This window comes from Geotrypetes seraphini, chromosome 3 (assembly GCF_902459505.1).
Source record: "Geotrypetes seraphini chromosome 3, aGeoSer1.1, whole genome shotgun sequence".
Lineage (NCBI taxonomy): Eukaryota > Metazoa > Chordata > Amphibia > Gymnophiona > Dermophiidae > Geotrypetes > Geotrypetes seraphini.
Genome location: NC_047086.1, coordinates 36753517 through 36777989, shown reverse-complemented (window position 1 = coordinate 36777989; position 24473 = coordinate 36753517). Strand labels below are relative to the sequence as shown.

Sequence of the window (24473 nt, the reverse complement as noted above, 5' to 3'; positions counted from 1 at the left end):
CAAGTTGCATTAATCAAAAGACTCTCCCTACTGGATCAAAGTAGAGAATACTGCAGTTTAGCGATTTCACAGTTATTTTTTCATCTCCTTGCGCAGATGTGGGGACAGGGCTAGGGGTTCGGCCATGCTACATTCCCTTGTGTTAAACTACTCTGGCAAGGGATCAAAACCAAAGACTACAGAAATAATAGTAGAAAGGACGAAAGACACCATAATCTGGAAACGCAAAAGAAGAAACACAGTGATCCAGAGAGAGGCTTGGAATGCAGTAAGGTTATTGGAGCACCAAAATGAGGCTTGGAAAATACAGCCAGCCACTACCGAGACTGAGGGTTGCGACTATCGCCCCTCCCCCAAACAGCACGCGCGAAAGAGTAGTCCCCAAAAAATCCGCAACCCGCCAGCGCCAAATGTTTCTTGCCGTTGGCCTTCAAAGCTAACCCAAGTAGGCGAAGAACCAGCTCAATTGGCAACGTTACCCATCGCCGCAGCTCACTCTCACCATAGCAACGGGGATTTAAAGGGCCACGCATCCTCCCCCTGAGTCAAGTCTACCTCTCTCTCCATCCAAATAAATGGCCCTTTTAGGTCTCTCAGCCTCGGTTCTCGATCCCTATCTGCCAGATTCTGATACAGTTGTGTTATCGTTATCTTTTTAGTTGCATTAATAACATCTTGGGTATTGTTTTCCTATCTTCATTTAAAAAAGGGGGTTGCTGAATTCTGTGAGTCTATTGCAGAATATTTGAGCAAGGGTGCAGTAGAGCCACGTGAAAGTGCTGCTGCGGGATTTTGGGATCTGCAGCGGTCTTTGGAGGGGGGTGGGGGGGGGGGAGAAGCTGCCGAGAGCCAGGCAGAAACTGACTCAGTCGCTGTGAAGAGCGCAGGACACCCGGAGAGGGGTGAGGAATCCAAGCCCCGGCCAAAGTGTGGGCGAGACGCCTCTGTCCTTAAGGTGGAGCAGAAGAGACCGGCCCGCGCCCGGCGCTTAAGGTGGAGCGTGCGAGAGAGCGGGAGAAGCAACGAGACGGCGATGTCCCCGAGAAGAAAGGGAGTCGCGGCACGGAAGGTGAGAGAGGGAGAGGCAGACGCGGCCGGGAGGTGGGCGAAAAATGGAGGAGGATGGGGGGGAGGGAGGGTCTTGCCGCGTGCACGGTCGCCTGTTGCAAGGCTGGAGAAGTCTGGGGAAAGTAGTTCGGGGTAGTGGGATCGGGAAGGAGATTTTGATCGGGGTTCACTGCTCCTGCCGAGGAGAAACGGGTGAGCGTGTGGGCGATAAGAGTGATGGGTAGCAAAAGTTGGAGGGGACAAAAAGGCTGGGAGAATCGGACAGATCGTGGGGCTGGCAAATTAGTAGCATTGGTTTGGGGGTGAAGGTATTCTGCCTTTTATGGGACCCAATTGCCGGCTCTTAGCCCAGCTTCCCGAGTTCTCTGTTTTGCATTGGTAAATCGATGGTGGGACAATTCTGTAGTCCTATCTTTTAATAATCTTAATTAACAAAATCTATCTCAGAAGGTAGATAGCACTGCTTGGGTGAAATTCTGTCACTAACGCTATACTATTAATTTAGGTTTCGGTGACAGCATTTTCCTAAGAGAGGTTGGCACCTAGTGGGTGTGTAGGTGGTACCAGAGGACCCTGAGACCAGCACTTCTTTAGATCAGTGGTTCCCAACCCTGTCCTCAATCGGGTGTTCAGGATAGCCCTAATGAATATGCATGGAGCAGGTTTGCATACCTGTCACTGCCATTATATGCAAATCTCTCTCATGCATATTTATTAGGGCTATCCTGAAAACCCGATTGGCCTGGTAGTCCTCCAGGACAGGGTTGGGAACCACTGCTGTAGTGAGCACAATATAATGAGCACAATACTAGTAGCTTCTAGATTAGAACAAAGCTTAATGTGAGAAGAACTAGAGGAAGAAAGCGGGTCCATTTTTGGTGGCTTTTCTTTCCCTTCAAAAGGTTTTGATCTGCACATTTATTTCGCGGTGCAATTCATGTCTTTTATAGCTGATGTGCATTCTTTCATGTTTCGTGTTGGTGTGTTGTGGCAGATTTATTTACACTGTCCTCTGTTATAAACTGGGTTTATATCAACTAGGGATTTTTTATTTTTTGTTCTCTTGCTACCTTTAGGATCCTATTCCTAAATTGCAGGGATTTTTTTTTTTTTTTGCTTACTTTGAATGTGGCAAGTTATAAACTGATTTTATGGCCTCCTTGCATCCAATATTTTTTAATCCTTTTTTTTTTCTGAATCCCCTCTAGTCCTCCCTACTACTATTTGCATTTATATATCTAAGCAGTTTACAAACAGGTACTCAAGCATTTTCCCTGTCTGTCCTGGTGGGCTCACAATCTATCTAATGTACCTGTGCAATGGAAGATTGAGTGACTTGCTCAGGGTCACAAGGAGCAGCGCAGGATTTGAGCCTACAACCTCAGGGTGCTGAGGCTGTAGCTCTAACCACTATGCCCCTGGTTTTTCTCTGGCAGGTCACTGCTGAATGCGGCTCTGATAAATCTGATAATGACCCATAAGCATTATGATTACTTTATTTAAGCAAATATTTATCTCCCTCTCTGTGGCTCCCAGGTGACACAAGTATCCTTTACCAGCTCCAGGGTTGAGGGATGTGCCTTTTGAGACATAACCCATGAAATGATTCTGTGGTCTGCAAAGGTGCCATCTGCCTTCTTTCCTGGGTTGAAGAGGATTGATTCCACGATGCATCTGAAGTTCATTAGCCCTTACCATGAGTTAGGCAGGGGTGTCAAAGTCGATCCTCGAGGGCCGCAATCCAGTCGGGTTTTCAAGATTTCCCCAATGAATATGCATGAGATCTATGTGCATGCACTGCTTTCAATGCCTATTCATTGGGGAAATTCTGAAAACCCGACTGGATTGCGGCCCTCGAGGACCGACTTCGACACCTGTGAGTTAGAGAATGATATGATACGGTGGCAGTTCCCCACCGAAACAGAGGGGGGGGGGAAGTGCTCACTGCAGGCACGGGGACAAAGCAGTGAATGGCCTTGTCCCCGCAGTTAAGGGAGGGAAGGCGCGAGGTCACCGATTGCTCTCGGCCCCCTCCCTCCCTACCTACGGCCAAATCTTCTCCCTCCCTTCCCCTTATCTTTGCTTACTGAAGCCGGTGAAGCCTGCCTGCCTGCAGTCACATGTGTGTGGGTGGAAGCTTCTCTGACACAACTTCCGGTTGCATCAGAGGAGAAGCTTCCGCCCACACACTCGCGACTGCAGGCACAGGCAGGCAGTCTCCGCCGGCTTCAGTAAGTTTCTTTACTAACGCACGGCGAAGGTGAGGGAGGGAGATTCTCAGGCCGCTGAAGGGCGGTGAGGTAGCGAGAGGGAAGGGTGGATGCTGCATGACGGGGACGGGGCGGTGAACGGGATGGTGGGGACAGGATGGCGGGGACTGGGTGGTGAAGGGGACTACGGGGACAGGGCAGTGAAGGGGACAGTGGTCCGGTGACGGGGACAGATTTTTTTTCCCCATGCCATTCTCTAGCATGAGTTTCTGTAGTCCCATCAATTAACTTTAGTTCCTGCCCCCCCCCCACCTCCCCAATAGGTTCCCCCTAATCTAGAGCAAGTCTGGAAAAATGCATTAGATAAAATACGTTTTTAATATTCAAAATGTATAATATCTCTATATGATGATAAGTTTCCAAAAGCCATTTTCCTTTTTTTTACGCCTAATGCACACCTAAGTACATAAGCATCTTCGTACTGGGACAATCTCAAGATCCATCAAGCCCATTGTCCTGTCTTGAACAGATCTAAACGAGTAAAACAGATTTTAATAATAATTTATTTTCTTATATACCACCCCACCAGCAGTTCTGGGTGGTTCACAACAAGAATAAAACTGAGCAGTTCAGCGAATAATATACAATTCCACAGTGATAATACATCGTAAACAATCAATACAGCAGTGGCTAATATTCAATTTAAAATCCTAAAATCTAATGAAAAAGATGCATAATATAAAAAAACAGCCTGCAACAAATTCTACTAAAGACTGGATCAACTCTAGTTAAAAAAACAATTTAGAAAAGATTTTAAAATTAGAAGGTAAAGAAAAATAGTGATTAAACACATCCCAGGAATCAGCAGTGCATTTTCAAGTCCATCTTTTAATAATGTTTATAGACTTTTCTTTTAGGATCTTATCTGAACCCTACTAGGCTAATTGCTTTTATAAATGTCTCTGCCAACAAATATATTTAGCATATATTGTTGATATCAGTTTTCTTTCTTGTAATGTAATTAAAACATCCAAAAAAGCAACAGTATATGAATGACAGCATCCCTCAGATTTGATTGTAAAATGACATGTTCAAAAACTTCAAAAATTGCTCAAACTCTTTTTGACTCCTTTACAAAAGAGAAAGGTCATTTATATGATTAAAGTTTATAGAATCCTGAGTGGAGTAGAACGGATATCGATTTTTTACTCTGTCAAAAATTACAAAGACTTGGGGACACCCGAAGTTACAGGGAAATACTTTTAAAACCAATAAGAGGAAATATTTTTTCACTCAGAGAATAGTTAAAGCTTTGGAACACATTGCCAGAGGTTGTGGTAAGAGCGGAGAGCGTAGCTGGTTTTAAGAAAGGTTTGGACAATTTCCTGGTGGAAAAGTCCATCGTCTGTTATTGAGAAAGACATGAGGGAAGCCACTGCTTGCCACGGATTGGAAGCATGGAATGTTGCTACTCCTTGGGTTTTTGCCAGGTACTAATGACCTGGATTGGCCACTATGAGGAAGGACTACTGGGCTAGATGGACCATTGGTCTGACCCGGTAAGGCTATTCTTATGTTCTTGAATATTGAAGCCGACCAAAACGGGCTAAAAAAAATTCCAGATGAAAGCCTCTCTCCAAATTCAGCCATAAATAAATTAGCAAAGGAGGACGCAAATGTAGCCCCCGTTTCTGTATCAGAAATTTGCTGAAAAATACTGCTATCCAAAATGGTTATACAGTGGAACCTCGGTTTGCGAGTAACCAGGTTTGCCAGTGTTTTGCAAGACGAGCAAAACACAGTGACGGGACTAAATCACGAGAGACAACGGCGCGCAGACAACTGAGCGCAAGGTTGACGGCGCATCGAAGAAAAGCATTATTTTAAAGGGCTATAACAGACATTGCGCTGGCGTTGTGAGGGTTTGGGGGGTTGTAACCCCCCACATTATTCTTAAAACTGAACTTTTTCCCTAAAAAACAGGCAAAAAGTTCAGTTTCAAGTATAATGAGGAGGGTTACAACCCCCCAAACCCCCCACAACACCAGCGCAATGTCTGTTAAGTAAAGTAGGGGGTTCCCCACCAACACCCCCCGTCGGAACCCTTTAAAATAGTGCTTTTCTTCGGCACGCCGTCAACCTTGCGCTCAGTTGTCTACGCTCAGTTGTCGGCGCGCCGTTGTCTCGCACGATTTTGTCTGAACCGCAAAACACTCGGCAAACTTTTGCCTTGCAAACCGAGCATATTCCGATATGCGAGCACCTCCCCCCCCTCTAACCAGCATCGCACCCCCTGAGCCGGCATCGCAACCCCCCCCCTCCGCGAACGCCCCCCCCCCCCCGCAAGAACCGCATACGAACCCCCGTGCTGAAAGCGGCATCCGCCCGCCCTTCCTCAAACACTTTCCTTACTCCTTCTGCTGGTTGTGAGAGTGAAAGCAAGCTCCCGCCTCTTGCCTGGGCCGATATCAAAGCAAGGGAAGACAAATCCATGAGAAAAGATGTAGGAATGTTATGTGGATGCGGTCTAGACTCGAAACAGCACATGAGCATAGTTGACTCTTCAGCTTGGAGGATACCAATATAGAGTGACTGCGCATTCAGCGTGACTAGCATTATAACAATATCCTGCAATATTCTCAAAAAAATGTGTAGGTTATAAAAAAAAGTTAGTGTAAATGCACAGTCCAGCAACAGGAGGTTGGTGTGTGCTTTTATGAATCTTCAGTAGAATGTATAGTACAGGAGCTTTTGGAAATGGGAGATTCAAAAATTTAAACTTGGAATTGGTTAAAGCTCCCCAGTCAATTTAAAAACTCCAATCTTCTTGTGCAACAAGATTGGTAGACTTAACAAGCAAGTATAACTTTTATTAATTTGGGGTTTTAAATGATCTAGTCGGAAACGTTTGGTGCTGCTGAGGATCATGGTTACCCCGCAACATCTCTGGTTGCAAGAAGATAGAGACTCTCAGTGTCTGCATTAGTGCTGCCCGATTCAGGGGGGATAATTTTGATTCGATTCAGCCTATTGAATCAATTTTTCAATTTGATTTTCCTGCCGAATTGGGTGTTTTTTTTCAAACATCCTGGTGTGTTTATTTTATAGCCTCTTCACCCCCTTTGCCCTCTCCTACCCACACTGGCGCTGTGCTGTAAAAAACAAACAAAAAACTTTTTCTCTCTGTGTTAAATCCTAGCTCACGTTCGCGGTCTAACACCAGCTCTGGCAGGATATACATTTCAAATCCGACATATTGTAATCACAAAACAGAAAATAAAATTATTTTTTCTACCTTTTGTCATCTCTGGTTTCTGCTTTCATCTTCTTTTAACTCTCTTCCCTTCACCCCTCCCAGCAGCATCTCTCCTTCTCCCTCCAGGTCCAGTAGTAGCTCTCCCTTTATCCAGCAGCTTCCCAGTCTCGAACAATGGCTTCCTCCCCTCCCTTCCGCTCCCCTCCCAGCAGCTCTCAGTACTTTCCTGCAGCAACGATTTACTTAAGTAACCTTGGGTCTTTTCTCTTTTGATGGGTTGCGCTGCCTCTGAGGAAAGAGGAAGTTGCATCATCAGAGGCGGGCCGCGACTCAGCAAAAGCCCCAAGGCTAAGTGAATCGCTGCTGCAGGCAAGTATTGAGAGCTGCTGAGAAGGGAGTGGAGGGGAGGAAGCCACTGTCGGAGGCTTTCGCCGGCCCTCCACGGACCGGCTGGAATTTTCTGCGGACTGCCGGTTGAAGAAGTACCACGAAGAGCAGGGAGTGTGTCGGAGATCATTCCTCCCTGCCCCAGCCATGTGTCTTTATATCACCAGCTGCTCAAAGCCCAAACCGCCATTTTCTCGCGGCAGGTATTTTCCTTACCAGGACCCTCAGGCCACCCTAAGCACTTGGTAACCTGCAGTAGTGTTGAGTGATAAAGGGAGGTGGGGGTTTCCTTACCTTAGCGGGTATCGGAGAATTCCTCACCTCAGCGGGTATCGGAGAATTAACGGTGAAGTGCACCCTTGGCTGTGAGTGCTGCAGCACTTTCTGAATGACCCTCCCCTACCGAATCGGCCAGGCCGATTTAAAAAAAAACCCAAAAACAAATCGATTCACTTGATTTGAATCGGAAATCGGGCAGCACTAGTCTGCACCCTTTGGAGCAATCTTGCCCCAGGTTCTGTCTGCAATGGGCTTGAGTGCAGACCAGTTCCTGTGATGGTTTTATTCAGGATCAGGGCCGACTACATTCTTCCTCCCAAGACATTGCTCAGCTGCAATGGGGTCTGAGGGTCCAGTTCTACGTCGGGTTGAAGGAACAAGCTATGAGGCAGAAATCTTCTCACCCTTCTAATCAGAGGTTTCCCTATGTAGCTCCAGCACAGAAGCATTGCACAGTGAGTAAGGAAAATCGCAGGGGGGGGGGGTGTTAAAAGGCATTTTAAAAGTTTCTGAGGTTAGGGATCAGGACCCCCATGTCTCAAAACTCCCCCTTCAAGGCCAGTTGCTTTTTGGCGAGGGCCTGGACAATATCATGGCTGCTGTGGTGGATCATAAGCCAAAATCCTTACCAGGTATCAGACCCTGGAATGTGAGGGAGTCCGGTAGGGGAAATTTTCTTGGCTCCCAGTGGTTTCGCTGGTCAAAACTACCATTCCTGTTTACAAGAAAGAAGATTAGCAAGATAAAAACCCAATATTTCTATATTAATATTTCTATATTAATATTTCTATAATAATAACTTTATTCTTCTATACCGCCACAATCTTGCGACTTCTAGGCGGTTTACAATCAAAAGTGCTGGACATTCAGCGAAATACAATAAGTAGATATTCAGAGGAAATACAGAGATTAGAGACCTCAGGAGGCAATAGTATTACAATTTGCTGAGCGAAAATGTAATATGTACATTTTAGTAGGTAATGTCCGACAGGACCTGTTGGGGATAAATAGCAACGTAAAGTTACGATAAGATGAAGATAACAGATTATATTTATAACAGTGCTGTAAGTTCAGGTGGAATAGGGAGGGGGGGAGGGAGAGGGAGAGCGGGCCAATTGTTTAGGTATTTCTGGAACAGGTATGTTTTTAGGCGTTTCCTGAATTCCCCGTATGTAGTGGGCGAAAGCAGTTGGTCTAGGTCTTTGCCCCATAGGACTGCTTGGTGAGAGAGAAGGTGTTCGTGGTGTTTTTTCATTTTGCAGCCTCTAACTGGAGGGGAAATGAGTTTTGGGTGTGTGTTTCTCTTGAGTCTGTTATTAGAAAATGTGAAAAGGTCCATTATATACTTGGGAGTCAGGCCGTATAGTACTTTGAAGCAGAGGCAGGCAAATTTAAACCTTACTCGGGCTTCCGTTGGTAGCCAGTGCAGCTGCCGAAAGTAGGGTGTCATGTGGTCGAATTTCTTCAGCCCGAAGATAATTCTGACCGCAGCATTTTGCATTATTTGGAGACGTCTCATATTCTTTTGTGAGATTGCTAGATAGGCGATGTTGCAGTAGTCAAGCTGACTCAGTATGAGGGATTGCACTAGGATTCTGAATGTTGACGTATCGAAGTATGATTTAATGGTTCTGAGTTTCCAGAGAGTAAGGAAACCTTTTCTGAATAGGGAATCCACTTGTTCCTTCATTGTTAGGCATTGGTCTAGAATAACACCTAGTATTTTCATGGTGGGCTGAATAGGGGAGTTGAGTTTATTGATGCATAGTGGGGTTTTATTGTCAAGCGGGTGAGGGGAGGCAATGAAGAATTTTGTTTTTTCTGGGTTGAGCTTGAGCTTGAAATCTGTCATCCATTGTTCCATCTCATTTATGGCATCGGATGCCTTGGGAATGGTTTCCGAGATGGAGTTGGCGAATGGGATGATGATCGTAAAGTCATCTGCGTAGCTGAATAGTTGGGTTAGTTTCACACCTAATGAGGACATGTAGATATTGAAAAGCAGTGGGGAAAGCGGTGACCCTTGTGGCACTCCGGATGAGTTGCTCCAGGTGTCGGAGTATTCGTTGTTAAAGCGTACCTGGTAAGAACGGGATGTGAGGAAGCCACGAAACCAGTTTAGTACCTCAGCTCTGATACCAATAGCGTCTAAGCATTGCATCATTTTCTTATGGTCTACCAAGTCGAATGCAGAGCTCATGTCGAATTGCTTGATCAGGGCGTTGAGGCCCTTACTAAATAATAGGCGCAGATAGTCTAGGATGGCAGCGATTACTGTCTCCGTACTGAATAGGGTTCTAAAGCCTGATTGAGTTTTATGCAGGAGAGAGAATCGATTAAGGTAGTCCATTAGTTGGGTGTGTACTAGTCCTTCCATGATTTTTACAATGAATGGAATAGATGCTATTGGTCTGTAGTTTGTTATTAGCGCTGAGGATTCTTTTCTATTTTTTGGGATGGGGGTTATTATTATGTGGCCGTTGTTAGTGAGGAAAGTCCCATTTTTTAGGTTGTGGGTTAGGTAGTGTAATAGTGATATTTTGAATTTTGGTGGTGCCGCTTTCATAATCTCCGGATTTCATAATCTCCGTATCTAGGATGCAGTGAGATTTAGAGTATTTGTTATAGAGTTTGGTGTAGGTATTCCATTCTGGATCTAGAAAGGAACTCCAGATCATGTCTGTAGGTATTTCATTGTCATGTGAGTTAGCTATTTGGTAGTTGCTGGGGATGAGGAGTGTGTGGCGCAGTGGTTGGATCTACAGCCTCAGCACCCTGGGGTTGTGGGTTCAAACCCCGCGTTGCTCCTTGTGACCCTGGGCAGGTCACTTAATCCTCCATAGCCCCAGGTATGTTAGATAGATTGTGAGCCCACCGGGACAGAGAGGGAAAATACTTGAGTACCTGATTGTAAAAAACCGCTTAGATAACCTTGATAGGCGGTATATAAAATCCTAATAAACTTGAAACTTGAATGATTGTTACATCGTTATTGCTTATACAGTTATTTTTTAGGTTTTTAATTTTGGAATCAAAATATAGAGCTAGGTCCTTCACGGTGGGTAACTTCATGTTGTGCTCAGGTGTGGTGTAGCGGGTGGTGTCAAATAGGTTTGTGACTATGTTGAATAACTCTTTTGTATTGATTCCTTGTGAACCATTGCATGATAAGTTAATTTTGGTGGAGTAGAACGCTTTGCGTTTGTCTTTTATCAGTTGTTTGTAGGTTTTTATGTAGACTCTCCATTTGTTGCGGTCTGTCAGTTCTCCTGTTTTATTCCAAATCCTTTCTAGTCGTCTAGCTGTTTGTTTCGTTTTTAATAGTTCGATGTCGAACCATTTGTTGTATTTGTTTGCGTTGCTTTTGCTTTTATGTATGGGGCGATTTTATCTAGGATGGAAGTACTGGTTGTATTCCAATGGTCCCAGAAGTCTATTCCTTCCTCTATTACTGTATGCGGTTTGTATTCTGACCAGTATTCTTCTGGATTAATATAACTTCTTTTTTGATGTTCTTTTTTTATCATCAGACATGTTTTAGATTTTCGGTGTGACCAGATCAGCTTAAAATAATAGGTGAAGTGGTCGGACCAGATGTCGTGATGCCAGGTGCCTTCAGTCAGAGAGATGATTGGGTCAAGGTTTTCCTTTGTGGACATGGCAACCAGGTCTAAATGATGGCCTTTTTTGTGAGTTTGTGTGGGTACGGGGATGTTGTAGTTGAGTAGAGTTAGGAAGTTTTTAAGCTCTTTTGCGTCTGTGTTGTTCTCTTCGTCTAGGTGTAAATTTATGTCCCCTGTAATGATGTTGTAGTTGGGGCTGATAGAATTGTGCAGGACGAATTCGCAGAAGTCTTCTTTGGCTTTGGGCCAGCTTTTAGGCGGGATGTAGAATAGTATGCTGGATAAGGATTCTTCTAGCTGGGTATTATTGATTTTACAAGCTAGGATTTCTAGGTTGTCGGTCATTTTAGAATCTAGAAGTTCGAACTCGAATCCTTCTTTAAGGATTATGGCTAATCCTCCTCCTTTTTTTCCTGTGCGGTTTAACGTAAGGATTTTGAAATTGTTTGGTAGAAGATCAGATATAATAGGATCATCTTCAGATAGTAACCAAGTTTCAGTTAGAAAGAGCCAGGCTATTTGTTTGCTGGTGATCCAGTCATTTATGAGGAATGCCTTGTTTCTAACAGATCTGGTATTAAGATATGCACATGGGATGGAGGTGGTTGCAGCATTTACTGTTGAGTTAGTGGTTTTGATGGTTTTTATTTCCCTTGTTCTTTTTTTAAGGGTATGGTGGTGTCTTTTTTTATATGAGATTGCATTAATATAATTTGTAGTGTCTTCTTGCAGGTTGGTGATGTAGGGGAAGGATAGAACAGGGTGGTGGATGGATTGTAATTGAGGGTAGAGAGAGTGAACATCTTTGATGTTACCGCTTATTAGGTAGATCAGTAGGATTAGTAGGAGATTCATGATTGGGAGGTAAATTGAGTATTCCTGAAGTCCTGAGGCAGGGGAAGGTTTTGTTTCCCTAGAATTTTTTTTTTTTTTTTTTTTGTGACCCGGGAGAGGAAGGTGCTCAAGGAGACCTGGCTGGCTGATCCAGGTGGGATTAGTTCTTAGGAGGTCCAGGTAGTAGCGACTAATAATTGGGCATGTTTCTAATAGATATTCCTGCGACTGATTTATGTGTCACTTGCAGTTGACTCTTGTGGTTGATCAGATGCTGCTAATACATTCGACTAACATATGCAACTAACTTGTTGTACATGCATCTAACAATTATATATGCGCTTAACAGTTACTTTGTGCCTAATAGTTATAAATGCGACTAATAGTTGTTCATTCAGTTAACAGTTCTACATGTGATTAACAGTTGTACATGCAATTAACAGTCTCTGATAAGTTAAGAATGTGGCTAACAGTTATTCATGTGGTTAACAGATGGAGGGTATGTGTATCTAACAATTATACTTGATTGCTAGGCGGATCTTTAGGAGGGCCTATAGGGAGTCCTAGTTCAAGCGACTAATAATTGTGCGTGTATATAGCAACTAATCATGCAGCTTAACAGTTAGGCTTGCCTCTGACAGTTAATTATGTCATCTAATCTCCATTAATTGAGATTATTCAATAACTGTCAATTAACTTCATCAAAATACATGATTTTTGTCCACCAGTACAATGAGTCCTACCTTGTCAGCCCTTCTAACCACACTTGTCATCATGCTATAGCTGTCGCGTGGCACAAAATACTTTACCGGATAAATTGTGATATGCATCTTAGGTGCTAATTTTGCCACATCTTCTAAAAGCAGATGTTTAAATGTATACAAAATAGGATCAAAGGATCCCAGAGAAACACAGGTTGAAGGACACTGCACAACTGATCAGTCTCTTGTCAGCATTAGGAATACAGTAAAACCTTGGATTGCAAGTAACGTGTTTTGCAAGAGAAGCAAAACATTTGATTAAATTTTAACTTGATATACAAGCAATGTCTTGCAATACAAGTACATATAGTATATACACATCACATCATCACAACTGAGCCGATGGTTCTCTCTCTGATGCTGCGGGAGTGTTCTAAATGAGTGAGGTCTTGCAATACAAGTACGTATAGTATTTTGTATTAAAGTTTTTGGGTTGTGTAACGAATCGTCTGAGTTTCCATTTTCCTATGGAGGAATTTGTTTTGATATACGAGTGCTTTGGATTACGAGCATGCTTCTGGAATGAATTATGCTTGCAAACCATGGTTTTACTGTATGTGAAAAGTGCAAGATGAGCTGTCATTTTCCCAAAAAGTTCTCAATCCACTTGAAACTGAAAAATATCAAAAGGCGGTGAACTTGCAATCGGTAATCCTTTACCCAGCAAGAAAGTCTCTGCCAGAGTCAAAATCTGGTGAGAGAAATTCATTACTATTGAAGATTGTGGTATTTTGCCCATTATTATTGTGTTACCTAGTTCCTTTCCTAATTTCTCCTAACATTCAAGGATCACAACAAATTATAAACCAGCATTTCCTTCTCTGAAAGGAGTTAAATGTAGTAGGAAGCTTAGTAAATCCATCACATTTAAATTGATGGGAATTTGGAATGGACTTCCAGACTCCCTAATGAATCAAGTCCGGAAAAGTTTAAAAACTTGGTTGTTTTCAAAATAGTCACCCAAGTTCTTTAACTGATAAACAGTAATGTGAGTAACTTAGGGCTCCTTTTACAGAGGCGCGCTAGTGGTTTTTAGCACACGCTAAAATGCCGCGTGCGTTAGCTGCTACCGCCTCCTTTTAAGCAGGTGGTAATTTTTCAGCTAGCGTGCGCTAATCTTGTGCGTGTGCTAAAAACGCTAGCACACCTTAGTAAAAGGAGCCCTTAGTATTTTTTCCTTTTAACCTGTACCATTTATCTCATCTTAACTAATAGCATTTTTATTTTATAGTCTATTAGTTTGTTTTTCTTCTTTTATAACGAACTGTAAACCGAGTCGAGCTCCTTTTAAGGACGACTTAGATTCAAGAAAGGTTTCCACCTTCAGTTCCCCCTCCCTTTGTTATTTTTTCCCTTGAGTGTTTTCTTTCTTTCTATCAATTGTAATTCTAAACCTTCTTCCCTTTTGTTCCCGTTCGTCAATGTCTTTAAAAAATGTCATTTCCCCTGGTTTGTTTTTGTTTAAATTGTATTTTAATTGGAGCATTGTTTTGGCGTTTTTGTACACCGCCTAGAAGGCTTGATTGGGCGGTATAAGAAATTTTAAATGAAACTTGATCCGGTATATAAATTGAAGATTAGATTAGAACATTGACGCTATAACCTTTTTTGAGATAAGGAGACCAGAACTGAATGCAATATTCCAAGTGAGGTCGCACCATTGAGCGATACAGAGGCATTATAACATTCTTAGTCTTGTTACCATCCCTTTTTAAATAATTCCTAGCATCTTGTTTGCACATCTAACCTACCTCTGATTACGTTTTTGTACATTTTGTGATAATCCTGTTTAACACCCAATAGTTTTTACTTCTGACCATTTTTTTTTTTAGTTTTACTTGACCTTTTCAATTGAAATCCTTTTAGAAATGTGCAGTTTTTCTTGTCTAGATTAATGTAATTCACTCATAATAGACGTTTAACACACTGGCTTGTTAATTAAGCTCCACTTATATCTGGACCATCTTTCTTTGGCTCTTTGATTGCATCATTGTCCACCAGTTTATTTTAGATGCGCATTTAAGATGATTTGTTTTATTCCTGCCTGAGGCAATAAAATGTTGCTCTGCAGTATATATCGGATAAATTGATGAGGAAGTTCATAAGGCCTAAGCCTTTTCCCAGCGTCAAGTTCTTATCTGCTTCATTCATGTCAGATTTCACATCTTGAAACTAACCCCCCCCCTTTCTTTTTTTTTTTACAAAACCACGATTGCGGTTTTTAGTGCAGGCTGGCGAGTTGAATACTCTGTGCTGCTCTCGACGCTAATAGGAACTCTGAATGTCGGTAGCAGCGCACCAGCCTGCATTAAAAACCATTTTCACGGTTTTGTAGAAGGGGGGAAGAGAGCTAACTAACCCCTTTTTTTACGAATACATAGCGTAGGTTTTAGCGCCAGCAGCGGCGGTAACTGCTCTGACGCTCATAGAATTCCTATGAGCATCGGAGCAGTTACTGCCGCTGTGGGCGCTAAAACCTACGCTATATTCATAAAAGAGGGGGTAAGAGTCATAAGTTCTGATTTTAGAATTTGATGTCAGGTGATATTTGTATCATAGTGATTTATGTAGGTTTCTGCAAACAGTATAAAGTCTATCTTAAAGAGCTTTTAGCAATAGTTATTAGCTTTTTTTTTTTTAAGGTGTTCTGTGTGTCTTTGGATCTGCGTTAATTAGTTATGTCTGTTTTTTGAGTTATGAATTGAGTTTAACCAATTTGTGTTAGGTTTTGTACCTCGGTCCTTTTAGGTGATGCAGATCAGTAAATATTTATCTTGTTTGTCAGGACTTGCAATATCGCCTTTAGCTAATACTGTGAGTCAAAAACAATTTACAATTTAAATGAAGACAGAGGAAACAAGAACTCCATTAATATAATATAAAGTTCATATACAAGGTAGAAGTAAGGAATAGCCGACGGAGAACAAAATCCCATGTAGCTGCTTGATATGAGAGCAGTTTGTTATGAAATCTTTTGCAACGGCATCCCCTGACTGATGGAAAATCAAACATTGTTGAAATAAGCGAAGAGCGTTGAAAAGTTAAAATGATCCACTAAATACCCTGGAGCCTTATAACATACACATCCAAACTTAAACATATTGTTTAATACTTTGCCCTTGATGCTATCCTCTTAAAACTTAAAACTTCCTCCCTTCCCCAGTGCTCAAGTGCATCACCTCTGTGATGTACCTGGTCTCTGCCAGACCCATCATAGGACATGGGAAACTATGTCCTACACTTCAGCTATGCCTTCTGAGTTCCGGCACAGAGTTCCAGCAACCCGGTAGAAAACACGGGGTTGGGAGTGATTTTCTGTTTTGCCGAGCAATGCTCAGCGCAAATAGCAAGCACACTTTATATGCACGCTGTCTGCGCTGAGTACCGTAGTGAAAGGGGGAGGAACTCTTATCTAGCACCTGCGCACAAGAGCTGAGCAGAAGGCGCAGCTCTTGTGTGCAGACCCAGAGAGTGATTACTGGAGCTCCTAACTTCAAGTAGCAGCCGGAGGGGGGGGGCAATAACACTTCGCAGTTACAGCCAAAGCTCTGTGCTGGTAGAAATTCAGCAGTCTTTTTGTTTTTTTTGCAGTTTGGATGCAGCTGTTATACATGCTTATGTGTTCGTTTGTGTTCCGTGCCTATGTTCGGGACGCAGCAGCTAGGCGCAGGACACACAGGCACAATAAGCACAAAACACATAAGAACATAAGAATTGCTGCTGCTGGGTCAGACCAGTGGTCCATCGTGCCCAGCAGTCTGCTCACGCGGCGGCCCTCTGGTCCAGGACCAGCGCCCTAACTGAGACTAGCCCTACTTTTATACGAGCAAAATTCAAACTAGCAACAGCTGCAGACAGGCCTGAAAATTTTGCACGGTGCATTACAAGGAATGCTTATTTTAATACTGCTGAACTCCTTCTAATGCATTTGCATGGAATTCTCAGTGGCTGCTATCGTGAACTACTACTACTATTTATACACAGCGCTGTACATTTTAACATACAATAGACAGTCCCTGCTCAGAAGAACTTACAATCTAATTTAGACAGGACATTTCAGGGTTGGGGAGGTTATAGTGGGTCTAGGGGGAGTTTAAGAGTTGAAGCAGTTTCAAAAAAGTGGGCCTTTAGCTTGGATTTGAACACTGCCAGGGATGGAGCACGACGCATTGATTCAGGCAGCCTGTTCCAGGCATACGGCGCCTCAAGAAAGAAGGGACAGAGTCTGGAGTTGGCAGTGGAAGAGAAGGGTACAAATAAGAGGGGCTTGCCCGATGAGCGGAGATCACAGGAGGAGGCATAGGGGGAGATGAGCGAGGAGAGATATCGGGGAGGGGGGGGGGCTTCAGAGTAAACACACTTGTAGGTCAGCAAGAGGAGTTTAAACTATTCGGAAATGGACAGGGAGCCAATGAAGCGACTTGAGGAGAGGGGTAATGTGAGAATAGCAGCTCTCACGGAATGAGTTGCGCAGCAGCATTTTGAATGGATTGAAGAGGCGAAAGACAGGCGCGCGGGAGACCCGAGAAAAGTACGTTGCAGTAGTCTAAACGTGAGGTGACGAGAGCGTGGACAAGGGTTTTGGTCGTGTGTTCAGAGAGAAGAGGACGGATTTTGGTAATATTATAGAGGAGGAAGCGACAGGTAAAAGCCCTCAAGAATCCTTTTGTGTACTGGAGGTTGAGCTGCCTTGCAAGTAAGACTGGCTACTGCAAGCTTTTAAGCTTCGGGGCCCGAGTGACTTACTAATGAGAAGATGGAGTCAGTTTAGGTTTCATCATGCTTGATAAATAGCCAACATTTCTCTGTGCATACTCCTGTCTTTCCCTTACCACTGTACGAAGACCATCCAGTTTTCACTGCCTAATCTGGGAGAGCCAGACTAGAATGAGCCCATTAAGAGGCTGCAGTTTGGTATAATTAGAATTTTATGATGTTATGCATTTAAAAAAATATATGAATTACCCATTTTTGTTTACAGCTGTTACTGGAGGGCCAGAGGTGGAAAAGAAGGAATATACAGGGATATACAGTACTTTTTCACTTCATTTCTTCATCCAAAATGAAAAACAAAAATATGAGTACCTCGGACAATAATACTTGCAATAAAGAAGTGGTGCACTGCTCTTTTCTTTCCGGGCCATAAATAGTTGTGGCTGAGAAGGCAATCTAAACATGTAAAAATATTTGTCAGATAATGAAAGAGAAATGCCCTCTGTAGAATAATCTGTTTCTGCCAGGCCTGTAACATATGGGGGAGGTGTAGGGTTACCATATTGCTCCAGAAAAAAAGAGGACGGATTGAGGCATCCGGGTTTTACTTCCATTGCTTTCAATGGAAGTAAAACTCGAGCCTCTCAATCTATTCTCCTTACTTAGAAGTAAAACCCGGATGTCTTAATCCGCCCTCCTTTTTCTGGAGCCATACAGTTACCCAATGGAGGTGCAGCCTAGTAGCTGGAGCAGTAGGCTGAAATCCAACAAATCCGGGGTCAAATCGGATTTCTCCCACTAATGCTTCTTGTGACCTTGGGCAGCGGAGAGTTAAATGCTTTGACCAAGCACAAAATGTTGGATTGGAAGCCCTGTTTTGTATGGAAATAACCACCATACCCTGGGCTTAGACTCAGAAAGGCACAGAACAAAATTTTAAAATCCAAATTTAGGGACTCTTGTACTTCAGCAGTGCTGTACTGTACTTGGGTGGGTTAGGTGGGATTTCCACAACTTGTCTTTAATATTAAATACTGAATCAGCTTCCACACACCACTCAGTACATAATGTTTACTAAAGATAAGTACAGATTCTCATATGGCAGCTTTACAAATCTATACAGTCTCTATAACTGTGGAGTTACTACATTTCTTCTTTATTGTATGTTCTGTTTTGTTGTGGGAAAAGACAAATTTTCTCTTTTTACCAGCAGTGTGTGTAGGAGGTAACGTGAATTCACAAGTGGCCTGGCAGAGTAGAAAGTATATGCCATGATTTTATTTTCCTGTCCACCTCCTGTTGACGGGCTGTCTCCGTGATAGATGTCTCGGTGTCTTGCTTCTGCAGAAACGTTCCCAGATTTTTCAGTAGAGCTGTTTGTCTGTGTGCCTGTCACGACAAATTGCTTTGTGATTTGGAAAGGTCTACTTGAAGAAAAATGTTTAAGATCTTGGAACAGTCGAGGCACTGATTGTTCTCTGTGCACTCTTGGTGCCCTTTTATCTCTGAATGGATAATGTTACCTGCTCCATGCTGTCCCAACCAGCCTCCAAAGTTGCATGTATCATAAATACTTGAACCCATAAAATCTGAAAATCAGTTGACTTGGACTCTGACTTTGCTCATTTTTCTCTTTCTTTTTATTCTCCTCATACATTTGGCTTTAATTGGTTTTTATAGCACTTTTCTTTTTAAATGCCAATTACCATATATATATTCGAATATAAACCGAGGTGACCCTTCTCCCCCCCCTCCGAAAAAAAGAGGAGTAAAAAGGTTGACTCAAATATAAACTGAGATTAGAAACTTGGGTGATCCTGGTGAGCCAGTCTACAAAGACCAGACATTCTTGCCATAAGTTTTAACACAATTTATTGTAACATTAAATATTTTTATTAGTGCAAACCCCCCGAGGAAGGGGATTTTGATCTCCAAAAGTTAGTAAAAAATGTATTAAAATTAGTCCAATAAACAAATTACCTTATTTCCATTTTCTATTTACTGGTATAAATGTTTATCAATACCGCTACAATACAACAAAAAAATTCTATACCTTTTGTAAGATCTGGTTTCTGCTTTTCTCATCTTCTCTTCACTCCCCATTCAGTCCAGTGTTTGCCCTCTTTCTTTGTTCCTTCCATTTGTCTGTCTCCACGCCCTCCCCCAAACTCTGGTATTTCTCCCTTCCTTCCTTCTTTCTCACCCCATGGTCTGGCATCTGCTTCCCTTCCCCCATGCTCTGGGATCTCTCTCTTCTTCGTCCATCTCTCCCTCTTCCTCCATGTTCTGGCATCTCCTTTCTGTCTCTCCATCCCTTCCTGATGGTTGGCATCTCGGTCTCCTTCCCTCCCCCTTCATGGCCTGGCATATCCTTCTCTTCTTTTCCCTCCATCCTTTCTTTCCCCATGGTCTGGCAGCTCTTTTGTCTCCCTCCCTCTCTCTCCCCAATCGGGTGCAGCATTTCTCTCCCTCTTTCTCTCTTTGTCACCCTCCAGTCTGCAGCTCAACCTTCACAATTCGCTGCCCTTGTCACGTTGGGCCTTCCTCTCTGCCAGGTCCTGTCTACTTCCTGTTTCTGCAAAGGTAGGACCCAGCAGAGAGGAAGGCCCAAGACCAAGCGCAGTGAATTGGGAACACCGCTGCTGCTGCCTGGAATAGGTACTTGACACTGGTGCTAGTTGTCAGAGCACCCAGGGTGAACCCCCCATGATACGCCACTGGTCACTATCTTGCCTATGGTGGGGCATCACTATCCACAACACACACAGCAGAGCCGCTATCCACAATACATGCCCCCACCCCCTGAGTCACTGACCTCCAAATACTCGGTGGTGCTGTTGCCGCTGCAGATTCGCTGACCTCCATGCACCCCCAGAGCCGCTGACCTCAGACCCTTAGGTTCTGCTGTATGTTGAACCGGGCGGAGCCTTGAGCATCTGTGCATACTCAGGGTCTGCTGGCTCCTGCCTCCTCCCTCCTCCAAGATTCTCAGAGAAGGCGGGAACCAGCAGGCTTTGAGCATGCACAGATGACCAAGGCCCAGTTCGGTTCAATGTACAGGGGATCGGTGGCGGCACAATCCATGAGTGTATGGAGATCAGCAGCTCTGGGGGGTGCAAGGAGGGCAGTGAATCTACGGTGGCCATGGCACCAATGGGTATATGGGGATCAGTGACTAGGGGAGGGTGGGTAGGGGACATATTTGTGGATAGCGGCTCCAGGGAGGGTGTGTGTATTGTAGATAGCGTCTTGGAGGGGAGGACGCCCCTGTAGTTCAGCAGGAAGAGGACAACTGTACCAAGTGGTCAAATGGTGGCTCGAATATAAACCGAGACTCCCATTTTTGTGACCCAAAAATCATGATTTATATATGAGTATAAACGGTAATTGATTCATGGGAGTCTTTGGGGAAACTTTTACTAAAACTTAGCACATGTTAACAAGCATTAAATGCCATGTGAACTATAGGTATAAAATAGAACATCCCACGTTGTACTCTGTCCAGATTTCTCATTGTATAGTAAGTCAGGCAAATTACATTACATTACATTAGTGAATTCTATTCCGCCTGTACCTTGCAATTCTAAGCAGATTACAGTATAAGATTGCTGGACATTTCCAGGAAGTTGCCATTTAGGGGACGCTTATACAGCGGATGCAGGGGAATTACAGATTAGGGGCGTTGAATAGTAAACCATTGTCTGTATATTATGTATGGTAACCTGTTTTGAGCTCGTTGGGGAGAACGGAATAGAAAACAAATTTAAATAAATAAAAGGTATTTCTGTACTGTTACATTTGTACCTTGCGATCATTAAAAAAACCCCACCTCTCTCATCATTAATTCCAAACTCTTCGTATGTTATCTCTCGTTGGTAAAACTCTGCAGTATTTTCTCCTCCTATGCCGGCCTGCTGTCACAAGGGAAGGAGCATGTTTTGAACTATGATCTTGTCAGATGTCTGCTGTCCTTGGTGTATTAAGGCATGTTTTTATTGTGTTATGAGTCATAGCTCAGTAATTAGTAGTAGCTGGGGTGGATAAAAGGCTGCTTGATAGTCAAAATGTGCTGTATTTTAACAGCGTATTTCCATTGGAGGACTTGGCAGCCTTCTAACCTACGTTTCGATGTTGGTTGACATATAGGAAGGATCAGATGTGGTTCCCGGGAGGGGGGAGTTTTAAATTCTTTGCTGTTATGAAGATAGAGCCACAGGTTTTTTCTGGCAGTGATAAGCACAGGAGCCAGCCATGAGCTAGTGGGATAAGCAAGAGAAGCATTTTGATAAAGAGAGAGGAGCTAGGGAGGCATTGAAGCAGAAAGTCTTCACAGTCTCTTGGCTTTGCTTGCATGACTGTAGTTAATAATAATTGAGTGGCTGGGGAGAGGGGGTAAGAGTTTGCTACTGCATGGCTAATTTAATCTTTTCAATTGAAGTTAGCTTCGTTCCTTGGAAGGGCTTGATGTTTAAGAAGAAAAGAAATCTACCATTATAGATGTTCTTTCAGCTACAATTTTACCTTTTTTTTTTTTTTTAATACAAGTCAACTTCAAGCGTATGTTGTGGAAACCTTTTGTAGTAAAGTACGCGAGCTGTCACTGTCAGCAGCAGTCACTTCCTCCCCCCCCTTTACTTTCTCTAAATAACTTAACTTTCATTTTATTTCTTTTCTTTTAAACTCCATTTTATTGTAATCCATTTAGATATTTTTTTGACAAACTGTATATCAAAAAAATAAAGAAACTTGTAGCGCGGGTTTTAGCGCCAGCAGCGGCGGTAACTCCTCCCGACGCTCATAGAATTCCTATGAGCGTGGGAGCAGTTACCGCCGCTAAAATCCACGCTACGTGTTAGTAAAGGAGGCTCAAAGATCTTGTGGGACTGCTGTGGGAACTGTATCTTGTATGTTGCGTACCTGTATGGATTCAAAACAATTGTGGTACTAGTTTGGGATAGAGTTATTAATGTGTTTGGAATGTGCACTTGAGCTCAATTATAAGGTTGTTGAGTTGCGATCAGTTGCTTTATTTCATTTATTAAGTATGGAGCAGGCTAATATACTTGATTTTACTTTTGGCCATAATTATATGGTCTATCTTGTCTATAATATAGTTTTGTCTATGAATGCATGGTGGAATACTGTGCGACTCTCACTGGGAAGTATGAAGAAGTGGCTGCAGTTACGAGATGGGGCTTCTCAGTGTTTTAGAAACATATGGACTCCATAGGAAGAGGAGGAGTGGGTGGCGCGGTGGTTGAAGCTACATCCTCAGCACCCTGGAATTGTGGGTTCAAGCCCTGCGCTGCTCCTTGTGACCCTGGGCAAATCACTTAATCCTCCATAGCCCCAGGTACGTTAGATAGATTGTGAGCCCACCGGGACAGATAGGGAAAATGCTTGAGTACCTGATTGTAAAACCGCTTAGATAACCTTAATAGGCGGTATATAAAATCCTAATAAAACTTAGGGCTCCTTATACAAAGGTGTGCTAATGGTTTTACCACACGCACCGGATTAGCGTGCGCTAGCTAAAAATTTAACGCCTGCTCAAAAGGAGGTGGTAGCGGCTAGCGCACGCTATTCCGCGCGTTAAGGCCCTAGCACGCCTTTGTAAAACTTGAAACTTGAGTGAATTTTTATATCTGTTAAAAGGGACTGTGTATTGCATTTGTTAGACCTGGAGCTTTGGGGAGTTTTTGGTTTTTTTTTAACTACGTTATACAGTATTGTATTTGCATTTTGCAATCTTTGTGAAAATAAAAACTTTAAACTAATATAAAATATAGTATAATATTTGTTTTCTGTGTGTCTCGGGGCTGGATTAAGGTGGGCTAAGCAGTAAAAACTTTTGATGCCCCACCCCAGACTATATATTGGTCCTGAAAAATTTGGGAAGTCCTCTTGCTGCTTCTCCTCCACCCTGCCCCATGCGAATGCAGGCCTAAGGCCCCCGTCCCGGTGCATCATGTAATGCACAGGGAAGCTAAGGCCCTGATTGGCTCAGGCACCACAGATTCCTCCCAGGGGAGGAGCCTAAGGCACCTGTGAGGTGCTTGAGCCAATCAGGGACTTCCTTAGGGCTCAGCCGAAGAAAGTCCCTGATTGGCCATTTGTTTGGCCAATCAGAGACTTCCTTTGACTCAGCCCTAAGGAAATCCCTGATTGGCTGAGGTGCCTCAGGCCCTACCAAGGAAGTATCCCGAGGCTCCTGAGCCAGTCAGAGCCTTAGGCCCCCTCCCCATGCATCACATGATGCACCGGGGCAGGGCCTAAGTCCCATATTCGTGTTGGGCAGGGTGGAGGAGAAGGAGCAGGAGGACTTTGCGATTTCTCCTGCTCCCACCGCTGGATGGAGACCTACGGAGCAGGAGGGACTGAGCACCCCTCCTGCTTCCAACTTTACAGGTATAGCAGCAGGGGTTTGTGTTTTGGGGGGAAGGGGTAACAGCCGATAGCAGGAGGGAATCTGCATCCCTCCTGCCATTCTGTTGGCGGCGGCAGGCAGTGGCAATTTAGGTTCAGGGAGGGAGGGGGCACTTTGACTAAAAAAAGAAAGAAAGAAAATAAACTGGCAGAAGCTCACGAAAGGTGATTTAAGGGATTTAGGGACAGTTACCCTAACATTAATATACAGACCTCTTTGCAAAGCATAGCTTAGAGTTTAAAGTTGTAACCTGACTGCCATTCTGGTATTTTCTGAAATGTGTATGACATGTTTATGTATGATTTGTTGATTGTACAGTTTTTCTTGATGTGAACCGCCTAGAACTAAATGGTGTGGCGGTATATAAGAATAAAGTTGTTATTATTATTATTTGGCAAAATAATGTACTGTATATACTTGAATACAAACTGACCCGAATATAAACCATGGTAACCTTCCCCCCCCCAAAAAAAAAGGAGGAAAAAAGGTTGACTCAAATATAAACCAGGGGGGGGTAATATTCAAGTGCCTTGTCTTGCTCTGCCAGGCTCTGCACCTTGTTCCCCTTCCCTCCCTGCTCTGCCACTCTCTGCACCCAGCCCCCCTCCCTTCCTGCCCTGCCAGATTCCATACCCTGTCCCCCTTACCTCCTGATGCCTTGCAGGCCTCTACCAATGGGCCAAGAGAGCAGGGATCCCTCCTGACCAACCGATTCTAAGAATTTTTACCTCCCTCCCACTTCCCCTGCATACCTTTAGAATCCCTGGTGGTCCATGAGAACTTGCGTCGGGCAATCTGCTAGTGGCTCTGCATGGGCAGAAGCAAAAGAAGGTTTCTCCTGCTGTGGTTCACTGCTGGACCACCAGGAATTCTAAAGGTACATTGAGGAGATCTACAGGACAGGAAGACAGAAGT

The 24473-nt window shown here is 43.6% G+C and overlaps 1 protein-coding gene across 1 annotated transcript in view; it reads left to right on the top strand.

The window, feature by feature from the left end:
- Positions 1-915: 915 nt before the first annotated feature.
- Positions 916-24473, top strand: part of GPR63 (G protein-coupled receptor 63) — a 76116-nt gene continuing 52558 nt past the window's right edge. Inside the window, exon 1 of the mRNA XM_033939644.1 lies at positions 916-1069. The gene's annotated coding sequence lies outside the window, so the exon portion shown is untranslated. The remainder of the gene's footprint in view (positions 1070-24473) is intronic.